The 27,960-nt window shown below is 41.6% G+C and overlaps 1 protein-coding gene and 1 long non-coding RNA gene across 24 annotated transcripts in view; one reads left to right on the forward strand and one right to left on the reverse strand.

Moving 5' to 3' along the window:
* Ppp1r9a (protein phosphatase 1 regulatory subunit 9A) overlaps positions 1-27,960 on the reverse strand; it is a 268,989-nt gene that overhangs the window by 127,678 nt on the left and 113,351 nt on the right. The window lies entirely within an intron of this gene.
* On the forward strand, positions 1,870-27,841 carry LOC121827853 (uncharacterized). Of its 12 annotated transcripts, none has more exons than XR_006070150.2 (6): positions 1,870-1,994; positions 2,169-2,459; positions 2,679-3,203; positions 5,723-5,816; positions 18,984-19,346; positions 20,527-27,841. It is a non-coding gene; the product is annotated as an uncharacterized LOC121827853 (long non-coding RNA). The 12 variants fall into 12 exon arrangements; XR_013049698.1 differs by having other exon boundaries at positions 19,192-19,346; positions 20,527-27,840; XR_013049695.1 differs by lacking the exon at positions 20,527-27,841 and adding an exon at positions 17,068-17,552 and having other exon boundaries at positions 17,785-19,181.

Genomic DNA, 27,960 nt, shown 5'->3' on the forward strand with positions numbered 1-27,960 from the left:
TACACATATTGACTAAGAAAAGATGAATACCCATCTATCCCCAGGCATTAGTGGGTGTTTTGCTAAAGCACCTCCCACACCCATGGGTATAAAACTTGTACAAATAAGGGCATGATATAAAATTGCTTTCTAATTGTGTATAGTCTACACATATCTTCATACATTTGTAAGCCATCTCTAGATTAATTATAACCCAACAAAATGTAAAAGCTGTATGTATAGTAGGTATGCTGCATCACTCAGGCAATAATGACAAGGAAGAGTCTACAGTTCAGATGCATTTTACTGAATATTTTCAGTGTGCAGTCATTGAGTTGATACAAAACATGCAGATACAGAAGAATGATTGCATATACCGCAATAATGCCAAAAGCAAAATAGGATGATGTTTAACTCTCAGGCTACAGAGAAGTTACAGTTACTAGAAGTCTTAAAGAAAACTAACAGGTTCATTAAAAGTCAATGCCGAGAAGCTGGGGGTATTGAGGCTGATCCTTGCCTAGCAGTTAGGAAATGCTTGGCTCAGAACTAACACTGCATTAATAAAAATTAAAGAGCTTCAAATGGTGGCACTGTCTATAGTCCCAGCACTCAGAGGCTGAGGCAGGAGCATCTCTGCACAAGGCCAAGTGAGGGTTACATAGTAAAACTGTGTCACAAAACAAAGGCAAAAAAAAAAAAAAACCTTCCTGACAATGAAATGACATAATGAAGGGATTAAAATATTGTGATAAAATCTATAAAGGGCTTTCTCAACTCAAAGAACTATAAGTAATTAAAATTCAATGACCGCAACCTTCATCAAAAATTAAGAAACTCAAAGTTATAGCCAAGAGGTATCATATGTTCTTCCACAAGAATTGTGGGAAAATACAACAATATTCATTTGGTAACTATATGAGAGGAGGAAGAGATACCTCAAGTTGAGCATGATAGCTTACTCCTGCAATCTAGTACTTGGGAAGCTGAGGTAGGACTGGTCAAGAGTTTTGAGGCAAACCTGGGCTACATAGAGAGTTTTATTTAAGACTGTACTACAGTGTAAGTCCCCATTAAAAATCCCCATTAAAAATAAACCAAAAACAGACTAACTGGGTAGAGCTCAGTAATAGAATGTTTGCCTAAAATGTATTAGGTCCTGGATTTGATCTCCAACATATATTCTCTCTCTCTCTCTCTCTCTCTCTCTCTCTCTCTCTCTCTCTCACACACACACACACACACACACACATATACACACACAAATGATCTGAAAATATACATCAATATTGAGCTAATGTTATATCCAAAGATTCATAGAAAGCCCTACAAGTGTGTACAAAGATGTACAAGGAAGTTCATTAGAGTACTATTTCTAACAACTCACAGGGAAAAATTACCTGCAGGTTCACCAGCAGAGAAAACGGCTTAGCAAACAGTGACATCTCAGACAGGTAAGTGACTGAAGAGGCCTGCATCTCTAACAGCATGGAAGACTACCATACAGATGCCATCAGGCCAGAAGAAATCACTGCAGATATTTGTATTCCCAACAACCACGATACCATATTGGCACGGCACTAATTTTAGTCTAATTTAAAACCTCCTAAATTGCCCAGCTATGTAGCTTTTGCCAGCCATGAGAGCTGGCAAGGCTAGGCTTCCTTATTTATGAAATGATAATAATAATAATACCACCCCCAGAGAGTTATGAAAATGAAATTGCATTTGATTCAACATGGACAGAGGCACTTTCCCAAGGCAGTACCGAAGATGGTATTTCCCTAGACACAACTCACTTTAAAAGGAGTTTTTAATATTTCATATACTATTGCCTTTAATGCCCTTTAAATAAAACTCCGCATGGCTAACTGAATTCTAGAATGTAGACTGAGAAGATTCCTACTTGTGTGCAGAACAATGAACTCTCATTCTACAACAGGTCACTGCTTGTCACAATTTCTATTCTGCCTGGGACAGGAAGACCCTGAGAGGTGAAGGGAAGATTGGGTTAGGTAAATATCTCTTCTTCCATCTACATTGTCTTTCAATGTAAAATTCTTTCAATTTTCTTGTTATAGTTGTACTATTTATGCTTATCTTACTCTGCAAAAACAGGGATAACAATCAAATAATCGGAAATTCCTGCATCATCATGGCATTTCTGTCTGCCTTTCCCCTTTCTATAGAGGTATCCGGGATCCCCAGAGTCAACAGCATCAAGATACATATATTTAGTTCAGTCACCTTCACATTGTTCCTGTGTTATTTCACTGAGAAAAGCAAACAAAAGGATGTTTAAGTTTAAGGCCTCTTGATTCTGTGCCAAAAAGCAATATTCTGTTCCCCGATCAAAGCAAACAAAACATGACCTCATCTCTGCTTCCCAGCAGCCAGGCTTTCAGGATTAACAAGTTTGCAATGAAACTAAGCAAGGACACTTCTGAACTAGCAACCCCAGGCTGTGAAAACTGAATGAGGTAAGAACAAGCTTATTATAAAATTCTAACTTGAACAGTTATCTTATTTACATGTTCAATACTTTGAACAACATTTTTTCAAGACAGCAATGCTTTTTCAATGTTAAGTAACATATTTCTTTTACTTCCTTGTGATACATTTTAATCAATGCAGGTCAAAATAAATCCCACATGCCCTGTAAACACAACTGTAAGGCATCTCTCCTGATGCTTCCACAGGTCACAGCTGCAGCTGCAGGCTGGGTTCTGCTTAATCTTCCTGACACATCAAAGATGGAAACTGTCCCAGGTTCTAGCGGGCTGAGTTCCAGAAGATGGCTCTGCACAGTACTGCTGGGGACAAGCCAGGCACTTGCACACTCCCACAAATGGACTCCATTCATCATGCGCTTTCTTAGCAGAATCATAGCTCATCCTCATGGGATTGCAGGGACTCGCTTGAAGAGGCTCTAATTGGCAACTAACAACAAACTATGGACAACGGTCCTCCTCTTCATATTTAAAAAAGAACTTTGGTGGTAAAACATTCTGAAAGGGGCTCCTAGTCATGGCAGCACTGTATAATCTCAAGCATCTCTTTCCACCTCCAGAAATGAGGTCGATCTGCTGAGGCCGATCATTAAGAACAGTGTGTAGACCAGAGGATGGGAAAGGTTCGTGCAGCAAAAGGAAGCCAGCCAAACTGGAGGTCATGGTTTTCAGTGCTGGGATTCAACATTAACAGTCCATGGAGAATCTATAAAGGTGGGGGTTGTAGTTCCTGCCTACATAAGCCTGCACTGCGCTACAATGAAAGAAAACCCCAAATTAACTTCTGCTACGTGTAGAAACATTCTGAGCCAAAAGGTATAAGAGACACATAAGCCTATCTCATAAATCCAGCAAAGCCCCAATTTCTGTGCTTAAGTCATTCCAAAAAGTAATTTGTGTGATGGGTTTTTATGAACCCGCTGTACAATTCTTCAGTAGGATGTGTCCAGCCCCTCATTTGCATCAATCACGACTCTTACATGGCAAAGCACAGGATCACGGAGAAGATTACAGCCAGGCACCAGTCCAAGAGCCAGAAACACGGGTCTCACCTGTTCAGAGTCCCTTTACTTAAGATGTTTGTAAGCCAATTTACTAATTTTCCACTCATTTCACCGTTTGTAACTTGCCTCATTTAGTAAGCTGTATTAATGGATTTAAAATACTTATCTTTGGAGTGCAGACTTCTAATTAGGATCTTTCAAATAAATGCTAGTTAATCCTAGCTTGTGGTTTTGTGACTAAGGAACCTAGAAGGCTAATGACTCCCAACAGTAGCCAGATCCATACATAGTGTGTCATATGTACTTACATAATTTAGAAGAAAATTTAGGTATGATAAAACTACAAATTCTATTCGACTCTTTAAGAACTTTACACAAAACTGATGCAATGAGTAGGGCAGATGTATAAAGACGATGTTCATTTTTCAAATTTTTATATGAAAAATTTAAAAGTCTGAAGACAATGCTAAGTAGGAAGTCAGTAAGGGCAGGTTTGCTTCACAGATTTTAAGTCTAGTGTAGGTCCCTAAAGAAAAGAAACAAAAACAAACAAAAATGCCCCTACTTTCCCACAAGGCGAAGAAGAAAACACAGGAGGTCCAAAGACAACAACAAAAGCTGTTATTTACCACTGTTCTCCAAACAAACAGAAGCAATGGACATGTGCACACACACATAAAATTCTGCATACATGATATGTATCTTCCTTGATTTATGTTCAAGTGGATTCCACAATACACGAACACAAAACCCATATGGTAGGAAGCACGCTGGAAACAGGAAAGTTGGTGCTGTGGGTGAAGTCCAAAGACCAGCTGTGGCAGAATTCCTCTTTCTTTGAAGATCCTCAATTTATCCACAAGGCAGCAGCACATTATGAAGTATGCTCCACTTTAGCCTACTAATTGAAATGTTAATATCATCTGGGGGGAAAAAACCTGCCTTCCTAGAAACATATAGAATAAAGTTTGCCCAAAAACTGACTATCATTAGCTTCCCAAACTGACTCCTAAAGTTATCTGTCACAAAGCTCTCTGGCTTACATGGACTTTGGGGGCCAGAGAAACACACTTTTCTTAAAAGCGTTCAGAAATAGGGCTGAAGTTTTACCTACAGTGGGCTCAGATCCTCCTGACAATTAGACCATTTCACATAGACAGCATCATCATTCCCACACTTAAACCACTAAGTCAGAGAAGTCTTTTCAACTACAGTTCGGGAGTGCTGTGGGGAGTCTATATTATTCTGGCATATGAGCCTGGGCCACCAGCCTTGCAGTGGGGCCTGTTCTCAGGACCTTATGCACAGAAGGGATCAGTTCCAATAGTCAGCTTGCTGGGGTCTAGAACCAGCTCTCGACTCTTCTGTTTGTTTGTTTGTTTTATTCTTTTCTCACGTATTACATACCTCCTCCTCTCCTCCCAGTTCTACGCCCCCTCCCCATCCACTCCTCCTCCATTTCTCTTCAGAAGCGGGCAGACCTCCCTGGGGTATCAACCAAACAGCATATCATGCTGCAATAAGACTAGGCATATTCTCTCGTATTAGGCTGGACAAGGCAACCCAGGAGGAGGAAAGGGATCCCAAAAGCAGATAAGAGTCAGATAGCCCCTGTTCCTACTGTTAAGTGCCCTACTGTTAAGAACGCCAAGCTACACAACCATAACATATAGGCAGAGGACCTAGGTCAGAGCCATACAGGCTTCCTAGTTGCTGGTTCAGTCTCTGTGAGCCCAGGTTAGTTGATTCTGTGGGTCATTTCTTTGTGGTGTCCTTGACCCCTCTGGCTCCTACAATCCTTCCTAGTCACTGCATACTACTCTGAGACCAAGTCTTCGCTCATAGCTGTTGCTGATGGTAAGTTTTTGCTTGTTTTGGTTTTGTTTTTCAACATTCTCTCATAAACATGCAACTCTGTGGAGTGTTTGAAGGATGGATCACTAGAATACACTTGTCCATCTAATCTAGTTGAACTCATTATGCTTTTTACAGTCATGCTATTAACATACTACTAATTTTGTCAACTCTTTATTCCTACATGGTTTAGCATACATTCAAATGCAAAGCCAAACTTTATTTCCCTGTTCAGTTAAGGGTCAGGAGGACAACATGGAGATTTTCCCAATTGGATAAAAGATAATTTAGTATAATTTAGCAAAGGAAGATTTGTGAAAGACGCCCCCCATTCTGAAAATGTTGATGGTATGATGGCTTCCTTCATATATACAGATCTACATAGAGACACAAACCCTGGACTTAGCAGTAATGTGGAAATGTGGAGCAGTCTAAGACATGTGAAAAATCACATCACCTGAAATTGAAGGTAAGAAGTCAAGCTGAGTATGGTGGCTCATATCTATAATCTCAAGACTCCACAGGCTGAGGCAAGAAGATTGCTATGAGTTTAAGACCACCCTAGGCTACACAGTGAAGAGTATCAGGCTAGCCAGGGCTACCCCAGGATCAAAACTTCCCTGTGGCTCTTGGAGTCAATTTATGTCTGTTCCTATGTGCACTAGGCTCACTTTTATAACCTACCTGCCATGCTAAATAAAAATAAATTAGTCTATCTATGAAGACATTAATACACTAAGCCATATTTCTAGTCCTCCTTGTGGGCACAGTAGGGTATTACATCTCCAACTTTCTCAAACTGGGGTAGAGCTATGTAAACACTACTGGCTGCTAGGTTCTGAGAGAGAGAGAAAAAACATTCCATGTCATTCTCCATCTAAGGTATTTTATTGCAAAGACAAGACCTCCCACTATTGTTACCTTCCTGTGTTGTTGCTGTCTGAGAAATAAATACAAATATGGGCCTTCTGAAACTGGTGAGCACATGAGCAACCACAATGCTACAAAGAGCTAGTCCATCATCTAAAGAAGCATGAGGTGGTATTGAGTTCCCTGAAATATTGTGCACCCTAATAAACTTATCTGGGGTCAGAGACAGAACAGCCACAATATTAAACATAAAGGATAGGCAATGGTAGCACACGCCTTTAATCCCAGCACTTGGGAGGCAGAGCTAGGCAGAAATCCATGTGTTCAAGGATACAGCCAAGCATGGTGACTCACGCCTTTAATCCCAGAAAGCCAGCCTTTAATCCCAGGGAGTGATGGGAGAAGGCAGAAATATATATAAGACGTGAGGACCAGGAACTAGAAGCATTTGGCCTGGTTAAGCTTCAGGCTTTTGAGCAGCAGTTCAGCTGAGACCCATTCTGGATGAGGACTCAGAGGCCTCCAGTCTGAGGAAACAGGATCAGCTGAGGATCCGGTGAGGTGATGTAGCTGTGGCTTGTTCTGGTTCTCTGATCTTCCAGTTCACCCCAATACCTGGCTCAGGTTTGATTTTATTAATAAGAACTTTTAAGATTCCTGCTACAGAAGCACCTGCTCATGCAGCATAATTGCAAAGATCTGGTCTTGGTTTAAAGACACAGAATTAAGAGTCAAGAGATAGAGACACTACCCGACCACTGACCTCACTAGAGGCAATGGTGAGGCAGGAGACCCAAGCCCATAGTGCTCAAGTGCACTAATCATCAGTAGATACGCCTGTCTATTCTGCTCAGCAGGCTTGATCCCAAAAGCCTGGTCCCTAGGGGCCACAAGAGGGGCCAAGGCAGTTCCAGTCCTTCTCCTCCCACTTCTCCATAAATATGACCATGGCACTTAGGGGTGGCGACTGGCCGCGGCACTGAATGCACCTTCCCCATGATCCACTTACCATGTAGGTAGCCCTTCCCTTACACAACATAGCGAACAGTTTCTAGGCTCAGTTCTTATCTAACAGCTACAGAAAGAATGGGCAAAATGGTGTTCAGAGTTAGTGGAGATATTAAAAAGTAAAAAAGAATTTATATCGCTGAGTCTTCTTAATATATACCTTGATAATATTATTCTTGTATTATTTGAAATGATGAAACTTGTCATTTCTCTCAATATATTCATAGAAATGCATTGATGGAAAGACCTGATGATATCAAGCATACATCTCTGGATTAGAGATGGCACTAACTATCTTATACTCAGAGATAATTAAAAATCAAATACCGAAGATATAAACACTTCGAATTCCAAATAGTTATAGTGGCTCTGCAAAAAGCCAATATGTACATATAAAGTTAAATCTTTAATATATATGTATGTATGCACACACATCCATACACATTTATAAAAATATGTGGTATTCTTAAGAGCACATACATAACACTTTTCTCTTGAAAAACTTACTATTGCCAGGCATGGCGGCACACACCTTTAAGCCCAGCACCTGGGAAGCAGAGGCAGTGCAACTCTCTGACTTACAAGTCAACCTGCTTTACATATTGAGTTCCAGACCAGACAGAGCTACCTAGTGAGATTCAATCTAAAAAATAATTACTTGGTTAAAATATGTTAACTACCATTCTAATTGTTTATGGCGATGCATGAGGAGGCCAAAGGGCAGCTGTGTGGACTCAGTGCTCGCCTTTCGTTTTCATGTGGCCTCTGGATATTGAGCTCAGACTGGCAAGCTCGCACAGCAAGGACTGTTGCTAGCTATGAGCCATCTTGCAGGCCGAGAAATTTTCAATGAAATAAAAATAATCAGAAGGGCCTATATTTTTATTTATAAAAAAACAGAATTCAGTATAATCAATACCATTTATCTACAAATATGTGTTGTTAAATTACTAGAAGATATATTTTAAGTCCTTATAAATGTAGTTCACAAATAATAAAGAGTTGGATCATTCCAAACTTATGAAATTCTAGGACAAGTCCAAATTAGTGAGTTTTTAATACCCCAGTAGACGGTTTAACAGAGAACTGGGTAATCTGCTGCTGGTCATGTTTTCCTTAGTGTTTTTCAAATTACTATAAACAATTAAACATTTCCATGAGAAATTAGCAATGCTCTCTTGAAACTCAGTGGATCTCTTATTTTAAATCAGAGGCATATGCTTTGCAAGCTAACAAATGGTAGCCAGTATGAAGTAAATTTTTGGCCTTGGTACAATTCCCAATGGACATGTGTCCTCATTAAAAAAAAAAAAAAAAAAAGACAAATTATCCCAAAGGTACATTGTAGATAACACGAAACTCCACAATTAGTCGATTTTAAGGAAAAGCGATTATCTTTAGTAATCTTTATTCATGATTCAATCAGTTGAAAAGCCTGGAGCAGAAAGCTTGGGTTTCCTGGAGACAAAAGTCCTATTTGTGATTGCAAATCACAATGCATCCCTGCATTGGTGTTCTAGCTTCCTGGTTATTCCTGTAGGTTCCATCCCTGCACAGCCTACTCCATCTGTATGAGCCATTGCTCGCAAAAATCTCCTAGTATGTACCACTACTGGTTCTCCTCCCTTGACTCGACTTGGATGAAACAAGCACTCCATGTCTTCGTCCTACAGCAAGGCAGACAGAGTTTTTATGGAAACGTCCTTCAAAGTGCTAACTCTAACCTACACAACTTGTGAATCAATCTAATGGGTCAGGAGTGGCATGGGAGAAGTTGAAAAATACAGGGTACAAAACATCAGTATTTATTCATGTACAAAAAATACTCATTGTACTTTAAAAATTAGTTTCAATTGAACATATATATATACATTTATATTATGTACCAATGTAAAATAGTTGTGACTTGGAAAATAAAGGCACAAAAGAATTAAAGAATTTAAATATAAGCATCTCAAATTACTGAGATTTAAGTGGTAGCTATTGATCTAGAAATAATATATTCTCATATATATTATTCTATATATATACATATTATTCTCATATATTCTCTCTCTCTCTCTCTCTCTTTCTCTCTCTCTCTCTCTCTCTCTCTCCTCTCTCTCTCCATCCCACCCCACTAATTCATTGCAAATTCTTACTGAGCACCAGCTCCCTGGTTGATGCTGAGCTCAGTACTAAGAATGAGAATGGCCTGTGACTTTAACCCACACTATACCTAGAGAAGGGGACCACAGGGGCAATGGCTAAGCCCCTCCAGGGAAGGGAAGGAGAGGTGAGCAAGAGAGCACTTCCTGAGATCCATAAAACCAGAGACTTCACCCAGCTCTGGTGACAGTCAGCAAATCACAATTAGGGGAGGGGAAGGGAGTGGTGGTGTCTTAGAAGCACATGAAAGGTAGAAATGAAAAACAAGAAGAAAAGTCCAACACATGAAGCAGATCAACAGCCTGTGGCTAAGGTGGTGCGTGAGACAAGGGCACGGGAAGCTCAGCATGGAGGGGGCTTTGGGGCAGAGGGTAGACAGGGGAATAAAAGCACACAGCAGACACAGCCATGCCAAGTGCTTTTCTTTTCTAGAGTGGGCATCTATGAAAAGGGTTAGCAGTGCTAGAACCCGAAGGAGAGCAGCAGCTAGACACTTTCTGAACCCTTGCCTTCACAACGGGGGGGGGGGGGGGGGGGGCTAGCCCACTCTTGCTGTGACAATGCCCCTGGTGCTGTGCTCAGTCATCACACAACAGAGGGAAGGCTGGGATGCGGCCACAAAACTCTGGCAAAGGTAATGCAGCCAGAGGGCAAGGGTGACATCAGTCTTAGAAAGCCAATGAACAAAGTAAGGTGTTGGGGACTGAAGTCTCTCTTCGAGGTCAGCCCGGCGCAGGAGGGCCACACCAGTGACGGCAGCAGGAAAGGACCCAAGTCCACAGGACACAGCTGAGCCCTCTTTAGGGTGGAATTAACACAGAATACCTGCTATCTGAAATCTTGTCTGTAGGAACCATGGCCGGTCTCTGGGAAAGAGACTCGTACCTGCAGGCTGAAGACAACGAGCACCTGATTCCCTAAGCCAGATCCTCTCCTGCAGGCCAGATGCTCAGAGAGACAGTGAGAGGAGCATTTCTACCAGCAGCCAGAGAGTCCCCGCAGCAGCCCTGAAAACTTTAATTTCAGCAAAAGTCATGAGTGAAACAGGTTTGGTTTTCACACCCTGCAAACTGAGGCCAGACATCGTGTACTGGACAAAGCAGATGGCAGCGGAAGCTTAAAAAGCAACTGTCAGATGTCACCTCTCTACACTGATGCTGAGTTGGTGAGCCTGACTAGATGTAAAAGGAACTTTACTGCACTCTGGGCAGCTGTGATGATGCAAATGTAAAAGTATGTTGCCCCACAAGGCGGGAAGGACTTGGCTTCCTTTTAAATAAACAGACCCTCTCATTTTGGCTTATCTAAGAAGTTCAGGCAAATGTAACCGACGGGTTCTTTGGTGTCACTGAAAACATCAATATACAGTTAAATCTCTTAACTGTCTCAAGGTTCCCTTATTTACAGGCAGAAGCGCTTTGCAGGAAACAAGACAATCAGTGATCTTTATCAAAACATGTGGAAGATGATGTTGTCACATTATTCTTGGTATGTTTAAAGAGAAAACTGCCAAGACACCCATTATCATGGGATTAATGGTCAAATCTGGAGATCACTGACCCTTGAATAACACTAAGTCTAACCTCATACATCTTGTAATAAGAACTGATGACTCTGTAAATACTGTGAGAACCACTGGTTTTTAAATCAGTTGTCTCCATGACCTCACAAACTGTTCACACAAAAGAATTCAGCAAAGCTCACTGAGAATTTCCTTTTCTTTCTTTCTTTTTTTTTAAGCTAATGCTCTGTTAAAAAGAAAGGGATAAAATATCACTGCTGCCTTGGCTCCTGATTCTGTACAGCCAGTCCATGTTCGTGGGCCATCTTGATGCCTTGATAGGGCCTGAAACTAAATGGCAGGTTCCCAGGTCCATCAGACTTGAGGACAGCAGGAGCCCTCTCTCCACAGGGACTTGGGAGCAGAGAAGTCTTCCTCTTTTCGACCACCCACTCCCACAGTCAAAATCAGTCTAACTCTCTAATAGATTCTAGCTCTTCTCATTTCCTATTTCCTGCCTCTTCAGATCCCTAGTAGTTAAGATATCTTGTTCCTTAATTCACTGCATTCTGCCATTCCTGAACTGTGGTTCCAATCATGTAATTTGGGGTCAGGAAACAGCGCTGGGAGACAGGGACAGAGTCAATTTTAAGTGATTTAGTAACTCCTCTATATACACTTTTACTGTTTTTGACATGACATGTATTGGCCAAACACTGCTTTCTGGTGGTAATGGTGTGGGAGGGACACTTCTGAAAGCCTCCTAAGGTTCTCCATTACCTGCAGATCACAGTCTAAACACTCAGAGGGGCATTTGCTCACTGGCTCTAGATCCACTTTTACCCACATTCCTTGCTTTCACCTCTCCTTGTATGCAAAACCTCCGAGTACTTGACAGTACTGGTAGTTATTTGGTAAAGTATTTACCTGGTAGTGTTTGGTAAAGCCACTGCCTTTCCCATACATATGTTACATTATGCTACATCATACACACACACACACACACACACACACACACACACACACACACACGTATGTATATGTATATATTGCCCACAGGTTCTATTCAGCTGACTACAGGAAGCTTGAGAACGGAGCAGTTTCATTCATGTTTTATCTTCTGTTCATAATAACATGAACAGTTAGTTATAATTGTCACTGACCTATGTGTCACTGATACCTTCCATATAAACCACATTAAACAGAAGAATAATAACTTGTTTAGTATGAGACACATTATTCTTGCACAAAAAAAACTGATATTGAAACACTGCATGCTAATATATGAAACTTTTGAAATTATTAAGTAGTTGCTTAAGTTTAAGGAAAAGTTTAAAGTAAAATAACTTCCAAACAAGGAGGTCCCCACATGCTCTCAGTTTAGAATAACGATCGAGCTAAATACCCATAGCTGACATCATTTGCAAGACTGTATTCTAGGACAGTTGATTTAACAGCATGGTCTTGGGTGTCATCTCAGGGACCACATGCCACCAAAACAGGGCACATACTTTTGGAATTAATTTTAGATCTTACTGCAGATAATCTGAGAAAAGGCCTCTAGGCTCATTTTTAAAGGGCCACTCTGCTTCTGCCAAGAACACTTCTTCTTTCTTCTCTTCGTCATCATGATTTTAAATTATATCATCTGAGAGGCAAGACATTTATATTGGGTTATCTGGTTGAAGTGTCTGGCAGGAAGAAGTGAAATATTTAGGAGTGTTTCAGTGGTTGTTAGTGAATTTAAATGTGCAAATTAATAAAGATAGTTGGATCCTCCTAGAGCTTTGAATGCAACAGGTGACCCTGAGTGATAAGGGGTCAGTTAGGGCTGAATGGCCCACAACTGTGACAGAGTAACTGATGGTAATACAGGAGTCTACGTCAGTCTTGTCCCCTAGACACGGTGGTCTGAACCTGAGGAATTCCACCTGTAGGGTCTGTCTTCTCCTACACCCTGAATACCAACAACCAGTGTGTAAGAGCTCAGGTCTGTGGGAACCTGTTCGCACTCATCCCCACCCGCTGGACTGACATCAAGAACGGAAGAGCCTGCGCCATGTGCTTCAACCAACCTGAAGAGACAGACTCAAATGCCCCTTTGCCACGGACGAACTGCCTGACACAGCCACGGCAGCTAAGAGCAAAGCTGAGTGAACAGAACTTTGCCTCCCTCTTTCAGTTTGGAAGAAACCAAAGTCAGCTCTGAATGACAGGTCTCAGTGTGTTGTCTACCCTGCCTCACTGTGAGAAACTCTTCGGTCTACTCTAATAGCTCTCTGCCATCATCCATTCAGCATCAAGTCGTTTGTGCTGAAGAACTTCTGTGCATCCTTGTGGTGGTTTGAATGAGAATGGTCCCCTAGAGGCTCTTGTTTGAATGTTTAGTTGAATGTTTAATCCAACTTTGATAGGATTAGAAGAAGCAGGAGGTGTGGCCTTGCTGGAGGAAGTGTGTTGGTAGGTTTTGAGGATTCAAAAGTCTATGTTAGGCCTAGTCTCTTTGTCTCTCTCTCTCTCCAGATTAGGATGTAGCTCTCAACTATTTCTTCAGCACCACGTCTGCTGTCATGTTCTCCACTATAGTATAATGCAACAAGCCTCTGAAACTATAAGCAAACCCCCAGTTAAATGTTTTCCTTTATAAGAGCTGCCATGGTCATGGTGTCTCTTCACAGCAATAGAACACTGACTACAATAATCATCCTAGACTGTTTAAGCCACATTGCCATCTGGCATCTCCAGCATAGGATGGGTACCTTTTCCTTCTTGTATCTCCAGCACTTGGCATTATTTCCTCTCAACAGAAGATTCTTGTTATATGTGTCTTCTAAAAGATGCTGCCTGGTAAATGCAGTTCTCTTGGAAACTGTCATTTAGCTAACACCCTTGAATAGGAACTCTATGCATTCAGCAAAACAACTGTTCAAGGCCAGTAGCAGAGGGCAGGGCTCCCGCAAGTTCAAGGCCAGCCTGACATACACAGAGAGTTTCAGACCAGCCAAAGCCACATAGAGAGACCCTGTGAAACAAACAAAAAGACAAGAGCTGTCCAAGTCTTCCAGATAACCTGGCAACATGAACAACGAGATCTCCCTGACCATCTGATTGAGCCCCCCACCAGCTTCTACTACAATCCCCAGTACTCAGGCTACCCAAGATTCAGTCTAGAAGTAGCTCTAGTCAGAAAGTACGACTCAGGGTCTGTAACAATAGAAAGTAGTATCAGCAACTCAGAATCCATAATGGGCTGAGCCAGCTGCTTCTTCCGTGCCTGGGCTTGGCCCGCCTTTTGCTCTGCCCTGCTTCTTCTGTTGCTGAACATAATGTGAGTAAGTGAATACCCATCCCCCACAATCTAGCAAACCTTCCATTCTACTCAAGATTGCCTGAACAGAGCCAGGAGGAATGGCACATGCCTAGAATTCCAGCTACTCCAGAGACTGGTACAGAGGCAGAAGACCCACAAGAGTGAAGACAGCCTCTTCTAAATAGCAGACCCTATCTCAAACCATAAACACAAGAAAGGGTATGGATGCAAGTTGGTGGGAGATGACCGGCTTAGCATACACAAGATCCAGGACTCAGTGCCCAGTAAGAAAAAGGAGGGGGGTTCATTAACAGAAAACTAATACAGACACAGAGGGAAAGGATGGAATCAATTCACAAAGGAAATCTTGAATGGCAAATAGACGTTAAATCTTTCCATACACTATCAAAGTAGACTTTCTGGATTTCACATTAATTCATCTACACGTTAGTAATGCTTCTAGTACTAAGTTACACCATGAAAACTCACGTTTATAATGATGTGCTTAAGGAACTGGGAACAAAAAGACTTTATATTTTATAATTCTTCAGTGCAGAATAAAACCACACTGAGCCATATTTAATATAATAAACATATATTTGCCAACTGGTTTAGAGAATGCTTACAGTCAAGCTGTCACCAACTCAAGGAGAGGATTATTGAGTTTTAACCTTAAATATTAACAAATGACCACAGGCTAGATTCTCAATAACAAAAAAGGGCTAAGATCTGACTTCTCATTCAAGACAGCTTAGTTAGAAAACATTTTTATTTTAATTCTGAGAGTATGGTATAGGAAAGTCAGCCCAACATTCCTTGCAGACATCTGGCTGAGGCCTGCTCAGTGGAAAATTACTGTTCATGCTGAGCAAAAAAATAATACCATGCTTCAGTTGAAGTTTTCTGGGCTTAGTTCACAATGGCTTTTTGTATGCATGTTTATGTGGAAGAATTTTTTCATCATATGAAAACAGAAAAATTATTCCCTTGAGTTACAGTGATAGGTGACTGGAACATACTAATCAATCAAAAGAATAAAACTTTATTGAAAACTAAAAAATACTGTAATTTTTAAAAGTTGGCCTCTGGGCTACAAAATCACAGTTTTAAAATTACATGGAAACATAAGACCACACCAGGCTAGCCATCCCTTTCTGCAGCAGACTGTCCAGGATCTGGCTAAGCAATGCAGTGGCTTCCCAGCACCCTGGAATGGTCACCACCAGCTGATCAAGTCAGGAGGAAAACAGAAGACACACAGCTACTATATTTAATCTAGATTCTTAGATTTAGGGCAAAAAGTCCAAATTTACCAGGATTCAAAGTTGGTGTCATATATTCCAGACACATTAGGATATTCTTTATATTTACTTACCTTGTATTCTAATGGAAGTGTTTTAGATAGATGAGCAGCACAAGACATAATTCCCTATGAAAAACAGAGACTGTGTCTCACTCAGGGATGGGTGAATTTGAAAGTCACACTTAGAACTCTGAGTTAAGGTTTGTGCCTTAGAAAACATCTAAAAAAAATATGAAAAATGGAAGTTGCTGTAAGGTAGCTGGGCTGCTGATGTTAAATATTCTCAGACTTTGATTCTCTACACTTACAAAAATGTAAATGAATAATTTCAACCATTTTCTATGGAAAAAGCAACCCATTAGCATTGCTAGTTATAAATAGATGTCGTCGTCGGCAGGATGACTCAGAAGATCTGTTCTGCCATCACAGTATCTTAAGAAAGTTGACCTTTGCAGGTCCCCATTTCCCTCATCTGTAAAAATGAGGGAAGAAAAGTAAATGGTCTCAGATAATGTTCAGAGCTGTGATGCTTCAAAGTTCTGCCTACATTAAGTTTGCTATTTGAAGATAACAAACTATTATTCTTTGAGTGGTTTGCACCATTAGCAGAAGTGACTGAGAGAAAATGATCACCTTTCTGTTAAGCTTTATGTATTATTATTCCGTTTTACTTTTTTTTTTTTTTTTTTTTTTTTTGGTTTTTCGAGATAGGGTTTCTCTGCGTAGCTTTGCGCCTTTCCTAGAGCTCACTTGGTAGCCCAGGCTAGCCTCGAACTCACAGAGATCCGCCTGGCTCTGCCTCCCGAGTGCTGGGATTAAAGGCGTGCGCCACCACCGCCCGGCCCCGGTTTTACTTTTTTATTATATACTCCTACCAGTATCTCAAGAAATTCCAAGACCTCAATATCCTAGAAATGTTGAGAACTTCCTTTAGTGACTTCTCTTGCCTCTCAGAGGGTACATGTCCCTTAAGAATCTGGCCACATGATCCCTTCATGGGGGACACCTGACAGACCAGGCTGGAGTTAGATCAGAGCTCTATCCGCTCCCACCACACATTGCCTCACAACCTGGTGATCCCAGTGCAGAGAGATGCATTAGGGAATATTTAGTACCACATTCACGCAGCCTCACAGAAGACCATGACTACATCATAAGAACAAAATTTTTTGTTAATAAACCATAAATCCTAGCATTGGCTAAATGTATCTGAATGTGTTTTGTAGCCTACATATGGCCATCATAAAAACCAGAGAAATGCTAACATAGACACCTATCTCAGTTCTATAATATTACATCATGTTTCACATTTTCCTATCAAACCCTGACTGTGCTGTGATGAAAGGAAATGTGCTTTACTTGTAGTGTAAAATGGGAGTAAGGAGAGCAAGAGTTCTAACGAAGTACAGCTATGACACATTTCAAGGCGTAAAGTATTTATCTTTAAATACAATATCAGACTCCTGCCTGATTACAAAAAGACTGACCTAAAACACATGAATAAGGTCTCAGTGAGGTCAAAGTCAGCATCTCGGTTACAATACTCACACCTCAATTATGCTTGTTGCTGCCTCTCAAAGGATGAAGACATGCCCCTGAAGGCAGATTTACAGGCTCTGCACAGCTACACCCAGTGTGTCAGAGATGCAGAAGGTACCTCTCAATACAACAGGTCAGCCGTACACTTCTGCTCTCCCAGCTGTCTTTGCGGTACCCAAGCAGCATTTCTATTAATTCCACTGACTTCTGGTTTACAGCAGTACGTGCTGTGGTGGACTGAATGCGAAATGTCCCCAGAGGCTCCTGTAGTGGGACCCTTAGTCCCCTGCTGATGGAGCTTCCTCCCCTCCCACTGCGCTCTGTAGATGGATCAACGGCATCAGCCAGTCATGACTTCCCTATTCGTGGACTCTATCACTTCACTGGCAACTAGAAGTCAAAATAAATTTTCTTCCTTGAGTGGCTTTTAACATCAACAGAAAGGCAATGAAAATGTCTACTTTATATGTTACAGTTACCATTTTGTGATGCTCTTATTTCTATTGATCATGAACTATTTTCAAAGGTAAGTACATATGACTCTCATTTTATTGTTTTTTCTTCATTATTAAAAATATATGTGTATGGGTGTTGTGCCTGCACGTATGTGCACAATGTTCATGCCTGGAGCTCAGGGGGCCAGAAGACGGTACAGAATTCCCTGGAGCTAGATTTGCAAATGGCTGTGAACACCATGTGTGTTCTGTGACTAGAACGCAGGTCCTGAGTGCTTTGTGAAAGACAAATACATTTTCTAGGGTCTCCGTTACGACACTGACTGTAATACTGATCAACTGCAAACTGTCCACCACAAGAGAATGACTCAGGCAATGCTGGGCTGGTACTGTAACACACGGCTTTCCTACAGAGACAACAGCCAGCCACATTTCAGAAAATAAGTCATTAAATCTCAAATAATGAACTTTAGAAAAAGACCAAAAGCATATTTATCACTATACCTTTTATAGAGCGTGTCAACAAAGATAATATCCATTAAAAGAAAAAAATGGTTGGTAACTAAAAACACATTATTTAGGAAAGTGATTACTTCCTGGAAAGTCTCCGAGATTACTTCATTTAGGGTGATGGACGTTGTGGACATCCAAGCCTATAATATTTTGTTTCTTTAAATATCAAAATATAATAGGTAAGTATACAAAAGAATGTTTAAAAGCAAAGATGACGAACACTGAGGGTCTGGAGCTGAGTTGCATGCACCTAAGCTATCGGCCCCATGCAGTCCTCTGTGTTCAGTGTCGATTACAATAAAAAGGTGTAAAAGTAAATCTTGGCGGAAATAATTTCTTAGTGACTTTGGGTCCATTTTCCCAGGTTTTGTTAACTTTCCTGCTGGGTCACTGTGTCCTCTTGAGGTCCTCTGCCTTTCAGTACACAATCCTTTACAGATCCAGCAACAACCCAGTGACTTCTCTGTCAGTTTGACCCTTACCGAAGACAGAGCTTTCTCCTAACAGAGACCTTCCGCTCTGGGTCAGCACACTGGTGAAGGCGGCCACTCTGCCCTCCTCTTCCTGGTGGGGCCTCCCCAGCATACCACATTCCCTAAGCCTTTGCCCTTTCTTTTTGCATCAAGGGCTGGCAGAGGGTGCCTCTGCCTTGTTTTCCAGCTCGGAGTTCCTGAGAGGAATCGTGCGGTCCCTTTGTCGTTCCTAAGCTGGTAATGTTCCTTTGGCCCCTGGTCCCTATCAGTTTTTCCACCTGGTTGTACCTCTCCTGGATTCGATCTCTTAATTTTTCTCATAGTTGACAGGACTGCCTAATCTGTGAACTTTCTACAATTACCAACTTGGGGAAATTTTTAGCTTTCTTTAATTTTTTTTTTTTCACTTTTACCTTTTTGGGGAACTGAATCACAGATTTTTTTCTTGTTGCTGACTGCCATGGTGGTGATCGACGATGGTTTGTTTGGTGACTTCTAAACTATTCTTTGTGGCAGGCTGGCACTCAGGCCCACCCAGTTCAGGTGGCTTCCTCTCAACTGACAAGTGGCTAACACTCAGACTCGCTAGAAGCTCAACTGTCCTCTAGTCCTTACAGCAGAGGAGCCCAGGCCAGGACACATTTTCACTATCCGGCACACTGGAGAGGGAAGGAGCTGCAGAAGCAGGAAGGCCCGACATTTCTTCCTTACCCCTTCCTTGAAGGACCAGGAAGCTAGCCCAAACCTAGGACGGGCACCTGTTCCTTCGAAAACTGCCAAGGGAGAGGTTTTGCCTCACACTGGAGGAAAGGAATGACACAAGAGGGTATGAAGCAGAGTCGAGAGAAGACGAGAAACTTCCCAGTGAGTTCTTCCAAGGTCAGTGACATCATGCCCTCTGTTCTACAAGGATTGTTTCCAATGACTGTCCATGCATGTGAAGACATAGTTTCTTTCTTTCCCCTCTCCCTCCTCTCCTCTCTTCTCTTCTCTTCTCTTCTCCTTCTCTTCTCTTTCCCTCCCCTCCCCTCCTCTCTCTCCATGGGTGTGCATGGGTGTGACATGGGGGTCTAAGTAGACTACACTGGCCTTAAACTCACAGCCCTCCTTCCTGCCTCAGCCTTCTAAATACTGAGACTAGACGCGTGTGGCATGCCAAGTCACTTGCTACTTCATTTCTGAAGGTCCTTGTATCAAGTAAAATCTGTGTTAGAAAAATGGGCATGCTTTCTCTTACTAACCTATCTTGTCTTCTTTAGCCATGAATTTTGCCATGGGTAAGAAAAAGGTTTAGTTTTTCACATACCTTATATGCCTTTTGGTGTTTGAAGTGTTTGTTTGCTTGCTTGCTTGCTTGCTTGTTTGTTTTGGTCTGGATTTTTTCTTTGGTTGTTGCTTTTTTTGTTTTGTATTTTTTTTTTACAGTGCTGCAGATTAAACCTAGGTCCTCACACTTGCCAAGCAAAAATTCTGCCAACAAGCTACATACAACTCTTGCCCCAGCCCTAGACTTCTGACATAGGTCGTGCAGTTTCACTTAGGGCTTGTGGGACCTCAGGGTCAGTCAGGGATGCCTTAGGACTTTCCTAGGTATTTCCTGAGAACTCACAGCCTGCAACAGCAAAGGACCTTCTCAATTCTCAGGAACATATCAGAACACCTCCAAACACCCTTAACATCACATTCCCTAGGCTTCCTTTTTCCTTTGGTTCACTAGTTTATGCCAGCACAAACTGCCCCAGCAGGTATGGTAAACTGTCTGTGGTATGACCTCCCCATGCCACCAAAACAATCTACACACAGGAGAAGAGCTCTGAGTTCCTAAATCACAACAGGTGAGGAGTGCAAGCTCCCAGAGAATAACAGACAGGTCCATTAAAAACTCTATGTAAATGGAGTTTCGAAGGAGACCATCACCAAATGGCCTCCACAGGGGCTGCTGCCTGGCTGTTTCTCACCAGGGATGTTGATTTCAGTATTAGCACTGAAGCACTGGAGAGGCTGGGTAGGGTTAGCACGGTAAATTAGAATTTCTCAGCTTTTGCTGCTCTCCTTCCAGCCTTGCCATTTTCCTGGAATAAATGCCTCCTAGTCGCTGCAAGTCCAGCTTCCGGCAGCAGTTCCTGGCCACTGGACCAGGGCTGCTTCCCTGGAGAAGCACGTCTTCAAAGGCACAGATTACACCATTCTTGATGACATCATTCCATGCAAACTGGGCCACCTGGGCCATCTCCAGACCACTAATGCACCTTGTAGGGTTGCTGGTTTTCCCTCTGTTTAATTTGTGCACAGATTCTATTCCTATGCTGGTCCTGGATACCCACCACCAGCTCACCTTGTACACAAATTGCTTTTCTTTTTAAATTAAATAATATCATGTGTATGGGTGCTTTGCCTGTTTATATGTCCGTGGACCACCGGCATTCTTGGTGCCCCAAGAGGGGAAAAGATCACCTAGAACTGGAGTTTCAGACAGTTGTGAGCCACCATGCAGGTGCTGGGAATAAAGCCCAGGTCCTCTGGAAGAGCTGTATGTGTTCCTAACTGCTGAACCAGCTCTCCAGCCCCACAAACTCCTTTTTCCCCCTGAAATGTTTATTTTGTGTAATTTTATTAAAAGTAGTAGGGAAACCGAACTAAACTTTTCACAACTTCTTTTCTTTCATATTAAGTTGCTAAATAAAAACATGCAACTAGATAGGGATTCTGGAAACAATAATATTTAAAAACTGAGGAATTTCCAGACAAGGCTCAGATGCTATTTCCCTTTGCAAGTGCTCTGGAAAGAGGCAGCCATGGACAGCCCTAGCCTCCCTCTCTTCCTAGCTCGTCACACTACATTAGAAATGCTTCTGTAGTTGCTAACAACAAAAAGACGGGGCTTGATCAATCATTCTCAAAATCCTAAAATCCCATGATTTTATGATTCTTTGTAAAAGACATCAAATACACTTGCAATTTACTACAAAGAGATATTGCTCACTAACTCTATCAGATGTGTGAAACTTCTCAAACCATTTCGAAATATGATTGCTTAGCTCTGTCCTTCATGCCTGTGTCGTTAGAGATGAAAACCAGGACGAGCAGCCCGGAGCCACACCCAGCCATGGTGGCATAGTTTTATGAGGATTTTACATGAGGGGATCATAGGAAAATGTTCAATAGAGCGGCAATGAAAACCCACCTTCAGTTTGACAGAAATCATAAATAATCGTCCATACCCTCTCTGTCCTCCTTGCTATTCTGTAAATAATTGTCTTCCATCCTTTTCTTTTACTGATTTATCATCACCCTGGTCATTTAAGAACTGCTTCCCTTGGTATTTGAAGTGTCAAGGTGGAAGCCATTGTTCACTTCTTGCTTTCTTTACTATGCTAGAGTTTACATAACGATTTCATAATACTCTGAAAAGAGGAACAATAGTTGACACCTCCAATTAAAAATGGGCAATAATGGAAAGGGGACAAAACGTATGACCTAATTAAATACCCCCAAAATTACACAGTATTCCTCGTCAGGATCCTAAACTTGTAATTTCATGTGGGTAAATGCTGACAAAACAGTTATAACAAAAACCACCATCTTAGTGTGAAGGAGACGGCTACACAGGTAAAGGTGCTTGCTGCCTAGCCTGAGAGCCTAGTTCAATCCCTGGGTCCCACAGGAAGGAGGAGGGAATCTGCTCCTTTAAGTTGTCCTCTGACCTCCACAGGCACACTGCGAATTACTTTTCTCTTCCTTATACTATTTCTGTGTTTTCACATTAAATGCATGCTTACATTTATAAATAAGTAAGTTAAACAAATAAATAAAATGTAGTAGCTCTGAGGCTAGCTAGATTGAACTCTAAGTCTCAGCTTAGCCCATCAAGTGGGCACCTTTGTCTGCTCCTTGCTCCTATGAAACAGAAAACCCTGACAGTTCATTTCCTCTCTTGAACCACTGGTGTTTAATAGCTGCCTGAATTTGCTTCAATTGAATGATTTCACAGGAAACCATCGGAAGGTCATGGTGGTCTATGTTTACTCAAGCAATTATTTCGACGTCCCTTTCTTAAGCTGTACCTCCATTCAACAATATTCCTTTCAAACATGATTAAGGCCCAAATCACATCCAATTGGCATAAAAAGTCCTTTCATAATATATAATGAAAGAAACCAGGCTTGCAAGGATTTAAGGTTGACACATAAAGTTTTTAGGCACTTAGAGTGGATTTCCAGACAAAACCAGGTACAATCTTTAGTTACTTCCTGGTTAATGAAGTGAACTAATTAAGCTAATAACCTGGAGAACTGTGACACAAAGACTCCTGTAAACTGGGCTGGGAACACTCCCCGCTCGAGTGTGTGCACGTGCATGTGTATTCTCTAGTGCACACTAGTGCACACTAGTGTATTCTCTATGCCCAGAGAGAAATGGGAATGTGAAGAGGTGAAGCACAGAAGCAAGGAGAAGCGGGAGGGAACAGAGCAGTAGCTCTGAGGAACTGGACACACTCTGGTGTATGCCTGCAGCAACCCCAGTGTGAGAGAAAAGGGTCCCAGCACCTCAGCTGAGGCCGGTTACCTTCTCCACCTCAGTCTTTGCTGTCTCTCAGCTGTTGTTTCAGTCTCTAAAGAAGGCATGTAAATAGGGGAAATGGTCCTTACACACAGACATGCCCAACAAGGAAAGACAGCAGCTACTCCAAATATACTTGTCAGCACAGAAGGACACAGCTCACTGGTGAGCACATAACTGCGAAATAATCAACAATCCACAGAATATTGTTCTCTACACATCCTAAGATCACTAGGCCACTGCTACCATTTCAGTGGTTCCTCGGTTTCTCCCTCCACCGCTCACGTGGGGAGGACAAGCCTGCTCTTTCCCTGACTACCTCTTCTGGACACACTGGCGTCATCCAGAACTTACTCCTGCTGTCTTTATTAACACTGTCATTTTTTTTCTAGAAGCTATCAGTATAAAATATAAAAGCCAACAGTACTGTTAGGTCTGGTGCGTAACAAAGAGAAAGCCCTCTACCCTACTTCCACACACTGCTGATCCTGCCCGCTTCCCTACTCTTAGCCACTCCGCCCGCCCGACACACTACTCTTCTCACATGGGGGACAGAATAAATATTGCTATACTGTAAAGCGGCACAACTACAACACAAAAGTTGTTCATTCTCAAGCCACTCCATGTGTGTAGGCACCTTTCCACTATGTACCTTTGTTAGCTCTAAAGTTAGGAACTGCCTTTACTTGTTGACTGGCTTTTCCCTGTACTTCCACTACTTCAGCTCCAGACACTCCAGAAGGATGACAAAGGCCACGGAGTCTTGGGTAACCTCCCCACCGCTCCGTCGGTGTCACCCGTGCTTGTTTGTGTGCCTCAGAAACCCTGCTGAAGGCTTTATGGTACTGTTGCAATCAGGGCTCCACGCTCTCCAGGCATCTGACCAAATATTTCCCCAGACTTCACTATCACTCTGGGAATTCCCTTCATGCTCTGCTGGATCTCACTTAGTGATATATCTTCCTTCTTCATTTATAAATTCCCTTCATTCTGTGGTGTACAATCCTGTCACTTTCTGAGGAGTAGACAAAAATAAGCTTTTAAAATACTGCACGTGTGAGAATATTTTTCTTCCACTCAGAGTTGACAAGACTGGTGTAGATTTCTAAGATGAAAATCGTTGTTCAGGGGTTTAAGACTGCTGTTATGCTTTTGAGTTTCTTTGTTATAACTGAGAAATTCAGTGACATCAGATTTACCAGCCAATGATGGGAATCTTTTTCCCTGGGTATCTCAGTTCTCTGGCTCTGATGCACTGGAACTCCACAAGGACATGCCTTGGTGAAGACTTCTTTCCCCGTTGAGTGTTCCCCACGTGCACCTCTCTCCTCCTAGACAAGCATCTTAGCATTGTTGGTATGGCTTTTTCTCTGTCTTCATCAACAGGATCCCACAGTAAGTTGTGTTATCTTTTGCCACCTGACTCTTCCCATTCCCAATCTACTCTCTGTGTCTTTGGGAGTTCCTCGGTGTCATGGTCACAGTCTTAGAGAATCCTCTGTTGTTCACTGTATATGCTAATATTTCTTTTTCCCTTTTCAATATCATTTTTGCAGAGAGATCCTATTCTTGCTTCATAAAATCAGTACTAAAAAACCTTTAAATACTTTTAAAGTTTCCTTCTCCTTTCGACATGGTCGGTACTCTATTGTCTACTCTTGTTTTTTAGTTTGTTTGTTGTTTGGTAGTTTTCAGACTTGGCTTTATATATTTAAGAAAATAACTTTGGTTCACATGGGGCACCATACTAAAACACAAGATAAGCATCCCTTACCACAAATGCTTGGGCCCACAAATGTTTCACATTTCAGATCTTGGTACATTTGCATAGACTTTACCTGTTGAACACTGTCATTCTAAAAAAAAAAAAAACCTCCCACATATCAGACTCCAGGTCATTTGGGGTTTGGATCTCCTACACCACATGGACTCAGGGTTTGGATTGTCTAGACTATGGGATTTCCACCTGTGTCATAGAATTGATAGCTGAAACAGAATTTTAATTCTTCCACATACCGGAGGCCTGATGGCCAAGACAAAGCGGGCCAATACTCAGTTTCTCTGGCTGGTAACTGGTCTTCTGCTGCCTCACTTCATGCTCTTCCCTTGTCCTATTTGTCCCTGCTGTCTCCACTGTGTTCAAATTTCCACTTCTTATAAGGGCACCGATTATATCAGATAAGATCAGATTAGACTAGAGCCCATCTAAATGGTTTCATTTCTAATTAAGCACCTACTCAACAACTTCTTTTCCAACTCAGTCTGGAGTTGTTATTGCTTAAGGATGCAGCATGCAAGTGTATAAGCTACAAGCAAACGCCATTCAGCACATAACAGCACATTTCTGCAACACTGCTGTAGTGTTGGACCCCTCCATAGGCCTTATTGTCACTTAAGTAGAAAAGGCACCCTGATGAGTCAGCAAGTACATCCACTATCTAGGAGAAGACTCCTTTCCCTTGGATTCCAAACTCAGCTCTCCAGTGCATTTAAAAAAAAAGTGTTTATCCCTGTTGTTCAAGTGAGAATTATACTCTATAGCTTTTCACGTATCACTCAAACCCAAGCTGTTTATCTAAATTAAATGACTCTGATGGGGGGGGCTGATTTGTTATTGTTGTTGTTGTTTTGCTTTGTTTTTTGTTTGAAAAGCAATAGCATATTGTCAACTTATCTAGTAATGGTCCAAATTACAATACATTCAACCTCATTTTTCTGGAGTATCAAAACCAGTGAACACTGACTGGAATATACCTAGTATTCCCTAAAACTGTTTCTTACAAATTCTATGTTTTCATGGCAAGCCCAGAACTTGGGAGAACTGTGGAAAGTTCAACACCATCCTGGGAGCTACCTGTAAGTTCCACACTAGTGTGGGCTACAAGATACAATTTTACTGCAAACAAAAATAATGCTTAAAATATTACTGGCTATTGTTACTAAGAAAAGGTATGTGTGTGTATGTATTTGTTTAAGAACTATTCAATTTGGAGAGAAAGGAAAATAAAAGTAGATTAAAAATCAAAACATGTGGACTCTAACTTCCACAATATAGTAGCAGATCAATTGTAACAAGTAGTTAATCTGTTACAATCTTGGTTTCTTTAACTGAAAATCAAATTGATAATGGAGTTCAAGTAACATGAAATTTTTTAAAAGGCAATATACAACATGCTTAATTTCATTACTTAAGAAAAATACTTTGAGTCCAAACACTAGCGAAATTGAAGTAGCAGGACCACAAACTCAAACCTATCGTGGATACAAAGAGAAGTTCAGGGCAGTCTAGACAACACAGGATGGTCCCTGTGAAAGAGGAAGGAAGAAAAGAATGAGGAGCGGGCTGGGGAGGGCTTCTCCCCACGAGGGTCACTGAAATGTGCTGAACTACATTAGGATTCTCATTAGCCCTCCAGACTCTGCGATTATCCAGGCAACTTCATGAGCTGTGCCATAACTTAAATATGTTAAATAAAGCTACTTATAGTCAGCTCCCATTTGTGGATTCCTTATTTATAATGCACCCACTTGATAAAATGAATTTGTATTCCAAAGTCAGTATGTGTAGCATTCTTGTGGTTATTTGACAGCACAGATTTGCCAAAGAACCTGAGTTGCCCAGGGAGAATGTTTCTCACTGAAATCAAGTAAGGTAAGTTTTTGAATTCTTGTTTCAGGTCTGGTGTGTGTGAGTACTCATTCTGCTTTTTAATTAATGCCGTGTTTTCACATTTGTGTTTTTCCGGTGTGTGATTTAAGATCCACAGTACTAAATGCTGTCCAGTGTTCCTAGTGAGTGAAGGCCGTGATGCTCATTACAGGAGAGACAATTTCCCAGCAGCTGTTGTACTCAGGCATGAGTCCATAGTGTTGACTAGGAGCTGGGTGTTGGTAAATAACAGATGTACTAAATAAAGTGCTTACAGAACCAAATGGCAAGAAACGAAGGTACACAACGATGCAAAGACCAAAGTGTTGTGACCTAAGTTCATCAACTCCAAAGCTGCTTTTCTTCTGCGAGCAGTGTTTCCACCATCCATGGCCCCAGCTTCAGAAGACAACTAAGACCAAAACACAAATACACTTGAACACATAAATGGAAAGAAATGCTCCTGGTGAGTGCATTCAGAGTTAATAATTTAAGAATCCTAGGTAGGTAGAACCAAGGAAAGTGGGTCACACACATCTTCTTGCTCCCTTGACCTGAACTCCCATTGGTGAGATCTGCCCCACATATAAGTTCAAGACAATAAATACTATATCATCCCTGTTATTAGAAGGAAAATAATTATGGTTTACGATAAAAATAGTATTTATCTCATTATGCACATATTTCAGACTCAACTGCAAAGCCCATAAATTGCCGAAAGTTTCCTGATAAAAACCATCCTTGTATTCACTTGGCTCTTTTTCCGTTTTAAGAAAGCTGTGAGTGTGGAGCACAGCTCAAGGCACTATTCCATGCAACATGCAGTTGTACCACACTGACCTTACCCGCGTGCACAGAGGGGTCTGTGGCAAGTGAGCAGATAAAGGTGAGAGGCACTTACTGAGTACGGCACGTATGTACAGCCATACAAGATTAGTGTCCGGGATGAAAGTGTCTTAAAATAAGTAATAAAATTGCCTTCTCTTTCAACAAATAATCTAGTAGTGATAGTTTTTCCTAGTCACTCCCAAAGCCTGCCAAGGCTACAACCTACAGCTACCCTGCCAAGAAACCTCATCAATGCTCTGCACACAACTGGCCACGACTCAAATCCACACTTTGGCTCTTTTTACATTAGACTTTCAGCTCTATTTCATCACAGCCACACTATTTGGCCAGGCAATTTGCAATGGAAATTTATTTTGACAATGTCTACAAGATGGCAACTGCAGCCCTGCAGTCCCCCATGCGATCGATCAGCCACCCGCAGACACTGCTGCTACT

This window comes from Peromyscus maniculatus, chromosome 3 (assembly GCF_049852395.1).
Source record: "Peromyscus maniculatus bairdii isolate BWxNUB_F1_BW_parent chromosome 3, HU_Pman_BW_mat_3.1, whole genome shotgun sequence".
NCBI lineage: Eukaryota > Metazoa > Chordata > Mammalia > Rodentia > Cricetidae > Peromyscus > Peromyscus maniculatus.